The 7,272-nt window shown below is 35.5% G+C and overlaps 1 protein-coding gene across 1 annotated transcript in view; it reads left to right on the top strand.

Moving 5' to 3' along the window:
- Window positions 1-7,272, top strand: part of st14 (ST14 transmembrane serine protease matriptase) — a 44,298-nt gene that overhangs the window by 916 nt on the left and 36,110 nt on the right. The gene's annotated exons all lie outside the window — the stretch shown is intronic.

Genomic DNA, 7,272 nt, shown 5'->3' with positions numbered 1-7,272 from the left:
AAAGTTTTCACAGATCAGAATAGTGATGTTAGTGACTCAGGGAAGGGTCAGCTGACCCGTACTGAACTGCTAAAGTTTTCACAGATCAGAATAGTGATGTTAGTGACTCAGGGAAGGGTCAGCTGACCCGTACTGAACTGCTAGTTTTCACATATCAGATTAGTGATGTTAGTAACCAAGGGAAGGGTCAGCTGACCCAAGATAGTTTGCGGTTTGATATTGAGATTTCTTTTGGCTATAAATACGCAGTGCGCTGTCATAGACATGCAAATAATACCGAATATCATTCTCCATGATTTGTGAATTCAGGTGACGCTGTCCTTCGGGCCGATACACATTTTTTCGTAGCGACTCTTAATTTTATAATGCCTATAGCTCCAAAAGTTGGACACTTAGAGGAATGAAACCGGTGTCATCTTCACCAGCTTGATCTGTGAATTTTTTTCACAGCAAAACTCTTGTCCGTAAACCCCTTGGTAAGTCCGCTAGTAAGGAATGTGAAAGAAGGGCGTTTCCAATTCATTAGGTAAATGAGCATATACACTTGTACACGTTGTTTGACAATAAAGTTTTGGTTGTTGTACTTTTCCTTGAGTGCTTGACTTCAATATTCTGATTTGCGAAAGTTTCGCAGTATAGCTTTTGTCAGTTAACCCTTTCTTGATCCCTTAACTTAACTATTCTGATCTGAAAAATTTGACAGTGCAGTGTTTTGTCAGTTAACCCTTCCCTGATTCATTTACATCACTATTTTGATTTGTGAAAACGTTCACAGTGCAGTTATGGTCAGATAACGGTTCAGTCAGTAACATCACCATTCTGATCTGTGAAAAATTTCACAGTTCAAGGGAAGGGTCAGCTGACCCGTACTGAACTGTGAAGGTTTTCACAGATCAGATTAGTGATGTTAGTAACCAAAGGAAGGGTCAGCTGACCCGTACTGAACTGCTAAAGTTTTCACAGATCAGAATAGTGATGTTAGTGACTCAGGGAAGGGTCAGCTGACCCGTACTGAACTGCTAAAGTTTTCACAGGTCAAAATAGTGATGTACATGACTCAGGGAAGGGTCAGCTGACCTGTAGTGAACTGTGAACGTTTTTACAAATCAGAATAGTGTTGTTACTGACTCAGGGAACCGTTATCTGACCGTAACTGCACTGTGAACGTTTTCACAAATCAAAATAGTGATGTAAATGAATCAGGGAAGGGTTAACTGACCAACACTGCACTGTCAAATTTTTCAGATCAGAATTAAGTTAAGGGATCAAGAAAGGGTTAACTGACAAAAGCTATACTGCGAAACTTGTCACTAACATCACTATTCTGATCTGTGGAAACTGTCACAGTTCACTACGGGTCAGCTGACCAGTCCCTGAGTCATGTACATCACTATTCTGATCTGTGAAAAATTTCACAGTTCAGTATGGGTCAGCTGATCCTTCCCTGAGTAACTGAGACAAATCAAATTAGTGATGTAAATGAATCAGGGAAGGGTTAACTGACCAACACTGCACTGTCAAATTTTTCAGATCAGAATTAAGTTAAGGGATCAAGAAAGGGTTAACTGACAAAAGCTATGTGAAACTTTCGTAAATCTGAATATTGAAGCCAAGTACTCAAGGAAAGGTACAACAACCAAAACTTTATTGTCAAACAAAGTGTACAAGTGTACATGCTCATTTACCTAATGAATTGGAAACCGTTATTCACTGGAACAGCGCCATATGACATTATTATACAAAAAATGGGGGGCAGAGCAAAGAGAAACACTGCCACGTGATAAAATGTGATTGTGAAAGTTTTCACAAATTGAGTTCGACCTAAAACAATGTTTTTGTATTCCAGCAGTCTGCGTGTTTATTGGTAATAGACGTTAAACATGAAGAACGCCTTTCTTTCACATTCCTTACTAGCGGACTTACCAAGGGGTTTACGGACAAGAGCTTTGCTGTGAAAAAATTCACAGATCAAGCTGGTGAAGATGACACCGGTTTCATTCCTCTAAGTGTCCAACTGTTGGAGCTATAGGCATTATAAAATTAAGAGTCGCTACGAAAAAAAAAAAACGTGATTTTGGCCTGAAGGACAGCGTCACCTGAATTCACAAATCATGGAGAATGATATTCGGTATTATTTAATGTCTATGACAGCGCACTGCGTATTTATAGCCAAAAGAAATCTGAATATTAAACCGCAAACTATCTTTCAGTTATTTTCTTTTTTTCTTCAGTATTTCTTTTATTTTTTCACGTTGACACCTGTTCGAGTCTCGCTCTATTCCTCTGTTCTTATAGTGGTGGGGCTTTTGATTCATCTCAGTGACTGGTGTGAATACACTCACAAAAGAGAATAGTCAGCTGATCCTCTCCTCGGGTTATAGCTAGGCCATCGTTACGCCTCAAAAGTACAGAAACTTGAATCATGAAACTAGTTCAGTTCAAGAGGTGAACGAGAAAGATTTGTTAATTGAAAACATTCACGTAAGAAGATTTCCTAACTACGACGTTCTGGTCAGTGAAAGGTTAGTGTCCAGAAACGCTACCATTGAATAGAGTGAAATGTTAGTTTTATATGATGCGAAGAAACTAATTTTAGTGTTTGTCTGTGTCAGTTTTAATGAAAGACCGGATTAACCTTCAAACAAGTGCTTTTTGGGTAGCCTAAACCAGGTATACATAGTTTGTCAGGTACTGTACTAACCCTGTAAACCCTGACATATGAAATAAAAATTTTTTTCAGACGGAACAGTTTATGAAACTTTCACACAGGTTTGCATGTGTGTGTTATGTTTGTGTCATATTTGATGCATCAGTCTTTTATGGTTCATGTAGTACATTAAATTGTGAATATGGACGATGACAAATTTTAACAGAGGCCCAAAAGGGCAAAATATGAAATTTAGTGCAGCTGTCATTTAAATGGCAAACAAGTAAGATGAAATTTTGATAGCTTGTGATGTAAATCACTGAGATCTTTATAAGAATCAAACTACTTGCATGAATGCATATAAATATCAGTTGTCACTCTGTATTTCTCAGTAATGTCTTAGTAAAATTATATTTAAATGCTTGGTTTTATTATCAATGCTCTGTAGTTTCTACTGTGGGGGCAAACATGTAATGCAATGCAATACATTTTGATTGAGAGATGAACAAATAAACGTTTCTCAAAAGACTGATGTATACTATAAATAGATTTGAACAAGATTTTTTCCAAAAAGTGATGTATGGATAATGAAGTAAAAAGTTGCTTCGGTCTAGTAAATGTTCAACTTGAAATATTACTAACAATCTAAAAGTTATTCCTATAATTACTTTCTAAAAATCATTAAATATTTCGCTGAAATATGACCTGACGGTGTCCAGGCATTTTTAGAATTATACTAAAAGGCCTTTTACTTAATAAAAAAAGTATAAACTATCAATCAGATGACAGAAAGCTGTAGTAGACGGGTGCAACAGGTTTTTCAGCAAAGTTTTGATCACATTGATCATTTTGAAGACCGTATCAAATATGATACTAAATATGATATTGTAGGCTTCATTGGGTAAATCCCTGACATTAGCATTTAGCATTCAGGGTAAAAGTTTTTGTGTTCCCTAGAACTCAATCCCTTGACTTTGGTGTTGCTAGCATTATGCTCTACTAGTTGATTAATAGTAAGGTAAGACTATCCTAACAGATACTGTACATGCCCAGAAGGGAAATTAAGTATTTGAGATCCATTTAGTAGCACAGTGTTATTGTAATGATGTCTCTCTGTGTGGTTGTGGTAAAGTGTAAATTCTTGTCATAAAGTTGTAAATGCAGACATAGCGGCTTTGGGCTTGGCTTTTTATGACCTCTTCCTTGTCCTTAGTTAAGGTGCAATGTCATGGTCCGAGTCACATCCGCAGTTTGTGGGTTTTAGTTGTTATTTGTCTGTGACGACAGTAACACAATGCTCATGGGAGCAAAAACCGAGAGATACACCCAGTTTTGAAACATTATGTCATATAATCCACTTTATTCATGTCTCGTTCTGAGAAATCTAGATTACTGGTGTGAGATGTCATTTATATCATCTATTTTCAAATCCCAAATAAAGCCAGTCATTTCCCTTGAGGTTCTTGTCTTGCCTTCACTACTTAAGTAAAGACATGGATGTGTGTGTCCTATAAATAGGCTGATAAGAATGTATCATTTCTTTGGCAATTTTTTCGCTAGATGCATTGGATTTTTGTATAGTTTAACCATGGCAACCAACAACCAAATTATGTTGACCTGAATTTTAGATAGATATAGCCATATATTATCAGACATGTATAATTCAATTAAATTCAAGTTTATTCGATAGCGCTTTTCACGATACAAATCGTTGCAAAGCAACTTTACAGCAAATTAAGTTTCTACAATATTTAGTGGTAGCTTATCAGTGGTGACTGTCAGTTAATGTACATATGGCAGAAATGTACAGAAAAATAAATTAAAGACGTAATCAAACAGACGATGAACACTATTAACAGCAATTATTATATCATGCAATCAAACTTATAGCAAAATGTGGTAGTTCAATATGTTGTTTCAGGGTTGGCATCATCCAAGGTCCTCTGAGGGGTTGGCATCATCTCTTCTCAGGTGTTCTGGATCCAGACTGAAGCTTGTGGGGATGTCAATCCCGTGGCAAAAACAGAGAAACAAATAGAGACATAATTAGCGTAGCTGCTGTTCCAACCAAGCAAAATTGATTTGTTTAACCCAAACTAAAGAATAATAATAATGTGCAACAGTGAGTGAGACAAAAATAATATACTCTGGTATCAAAACTCCATCTTTATCTAAATATAAAATGATAAGATATCATTTTATAAAACTATAAAATTTAAAATAAAAAGCAGCATTTTGAAGACTATTTAAGTGAGTTTGGAGTAAAAATATGTTATTAAATGTGGTATTTTCACATGCTTTCAGATGGAGCAGCATTTACTTTACAGAGCAGTAGTTCACTGAGAAGCTATGCAAACAGCTGTCATTATGCGCAAACGATTTCTTCGATTTCATAATCGCGCAATAAAATCGTTCTATATTTTACTGGTGATAATTGAGATGACTCCCCATTTAAATGAACAAAATGGTAACGATCGGACAGGTAGGATCTAAACCATCTTAAAGCCTGCCCTTGAATACCTTTATAGTTTTGTAATCGATCTATGAGTATGTCATGATCTATAGTGTCGAACGCAGCACTAAGATCAAGTAAAACTAGCAATGAGCAATGACCATAGCAATGAGCATAAGACCTTCACCGCATTAGGGGGAGGTAATGTGTACAGATGGGCTCTGTTTCCTGCTAAACACACCTAGATTTCCAGGTATTTTGCAGTCTCTTCTGTTCCTCAGAGTCAGGCATGTTTCAACTTGATAGCCAGAATCCTTAAAAACTCCAGGAGCACAACGAATGTATTTTGTCTTGTTTTCAGGCTCCTCCAGACAAGCTTATTTATATAACGGTAGGTTTTATAGGAAAATATCCTATTTAATAATTGCATACCTTAGTTTTTCAAAAATAAGAATACAACACCATGTCATACTTTTGTACTTTGTAGGCAAGAACAAAATTCCTGAGATGCTTTCTTAGAAAATGCTTTTTTAAATGAACTATGTGTGGTATTTTTCCATTATTATTGGGATTTTTGTGTATTTTGCAAGTGCAGGAGCCCATTTATGAACCACACCTTGAAGAACAGTATTTGTAGTATTTAGAAATGCAGTTGTTTGAGATGCGCTATTGAAAACTTTGAGTCTTGTCTGCTTTCTCTTCAACATCTTAGATTAATACAGCAGATTTGTTTCTTTTGAAGGATTTTTCTTCCTTTTGTGACTAATCTTCAGTACCATTCATGTAGGTTGAATGTAATTCATTTCTTTGCTGTGATGTGGACTGATGACACTGAGGCAGACAGTATTGTTTGGTACATTCTCAACTATTCACAGCAACTCTAGACATGGGACTATCTTATTCATTTTGAGAAAAACAGATGAAAAGAATATAAATACATTGCAAAATGGATGGCATTTCCTCCAATTTGCTGCACAGGCTGAAATCTGTGGTTTTAGGTGATGTTCAGACATGAATACACACCTGTTCTAGATATCAGCATAAGCATTAGATGCATAAATAGCTTTAAGCTACAATGTGGTTCACTCCCTGGTTTATTGAGAGTTCCAGGAATTGTGATGTACGAGAATCGTTCTGTTTTTGTTGGGTTTGTGTTGCAAAAATGTTGGATACTTACTGACCCATTGAAATCAAAGTTGTGACTTGGGAAGTTTTGTGGCTTGTGTTAGCTTTAAAACTGTCTATATGCTATTACATCCCTGAAGTTCACAAAATTTCATGCAATATGGGTTTATGCAATATAAATATATTTACTATATATACAAATTTACAGTCTTTAGATTTATTTGGTCAACATTATTTACTGGAAATTTTCTTTTCACCATAACCTTCAAATTTAAGGTTTTGCTCTACACTGATGCATTATTTCATGAAAATGTGAATGAAATTAGACCTACAACAAAGAGGAGAAATTGCAGTGAATAAATATTTCCGTCTGTTTCTTAAGGCCGGGACACATATCATTTTCATGAAATAATGCATCAGTGTAGAGCAAAACCTTAAATTTGAAGGTTATGGTGAAAAGAAAATTTCCAGTAAATAATGTTGACCAAGTAAATCTAAAGACTGTAAATTTGTATATATAGTAAATACTTTTTACTATATATACTTTTTATCATTGCAAAGCAACTTTGCAAATTTGCTTTACAGCAAATTAAGTTTCTACGATATTTAGGGGTAGCTTATCAGTGGTGACTGTCAGTTAATGTACATATGGCAGAAATGTACGGAAAAATCAATTAAAGACGTAATCAATTAAAGACGTAATCAAACAGGCGATGAACACTATTAACAGCAATTATTATATGATGCAATCAAACTTATAGCAAAATTTATTTCTAAAACATTAATTTCTACATATTCCATGTAGTGCTGGGCGGTATGACCAAAAATTTATATCACAGTATTTTCAAAATTATACTGGTTTCAAAGTACATGACGGTATTTTTTTTTTCATGCATGACCGGGTGTTAAACATATTTTCTACTGATTGAGAGAGGAAATACTGCAGTATATTGACTTAGAATGCCCTATTTTACTGTCATGATGAGTGAATATTGTCCAAAATACCACACTAAATAGTGACTAAACACGACCCCTTTTAATACATGTT

Source organism: Sinocyclocheilus rhinocerous, unplaced genomic scaffold (genome assembly GCF_001515625.1).
Source record: "Sinocyclocheilus rhinocerous isolate Xijiao unplaced genomic scaffold, SAMN03320098_v1.1 scaffold2120, whole genome shotgun sequence".
NCBI lineage: Eukaryota > Metazoa > Chordata > Actinopteri > Cypriniformes > Cyprinidae > Sinocyclocheilus > Sinocyclocheilus rhinocerous.
Note: the sequence above shows the minus strand (reverse complement) of the source record. Positions and strands in the feature narration are given on the sequence as shown.